Genomic DNA, 1,009 nt, shown 5'->3' on the forward strand with positions numbered 1-1,009 from the left:
CAATTCTAGATAGAGTCCTACTCCCCTTTGGAGAGGGATACAGATAGAATTTACCATCCGAGAAACCCTCTGGAAAACCAATGAGAGAGAGTCCGACTCCTACTACAACTCAAACACTTCAAACTCATATAAAAGGGGAACCTCTGCCCTCAGGTAAGCAATCTAACTCCTGCACTCTAAAATACTTACTGAGCAAGAGGCAACGCTCGAGGCAACGCTCGAAGCAATGAAGGAAGAGATCCCCTCGAGTACACCCTCGGGGCCCTACCGAAGCTTACGTTCGCTTCTTGTGCAGGAAGGAAGGAAGAGATCACGTACCAGCAAAGGAGAAATTAGTTATTCCAGCTCAGTCTGACTTGGCTGATTTGTCTGATAGGGTAGACCTGTTTTAGACATCATCAGTTTGGCGCCGTCTGTGGGAAGGAAGTACACTTCCCTAAAGAAACTCACAATGGTCAGATTGAGAAAGAATGTCGCTTCTACTTCAGAAACAAGCCGTCGAGTTGATGACCCTAATGCTCCCGACCGGGGGCAGGGTGAACACCCCCATCATGAGGAGGTAGAACACCAGGAGGATGTTGCTGACCGAACCAACCAGCATAACCAGGACGCTGGACCGTCCCAAGTACCTTGCACTCAGGAACAATTCCAACAACTTTCCCAGCAGGTGCAAATGTTGACTGAACTAATCATGAACCAACAAACACAAGTGAACCAAGAAATCCCGCACAATGAGGAGGTGCGAAGTTCACACTCAGGTAGGTCTAGAGAACCAAGCCGAAGGGTGAATCCCGATGGTACCATTGGAGAAAGTACTAGAAGGGGAACTACCTACAATGAAGATGTCGGTCGACACCTAGATGAGATGAACAAGAAGATTGCAGCACTACAAGGAGTGTCCCCAATGGAGGGAGTGTGGGACAGTACGTTGACCCCTTTAGCTCCTGAAATACTTGAAGCTGAAATGCCGCGTCACCTTATTGTTCCAAAGCTGGAGAAGTATGAAGGG

This window comes from Tripterygium wilfordii, chromosome 13, assembly GCF_013401445.1.
Source record: "Tripterygium wilfordii isolate XIE 37 chromosome 13, ASM1340144v1, whole genome shotgun sequence".
Taxonomy (NCBI): domain Eukaryota; kingdom Viridiplantae; phylum Streptophyta; class Magnoliopsida; order Celastrales; family Celastraceae; genus Tripterygium; species Tripterygium wilfordii.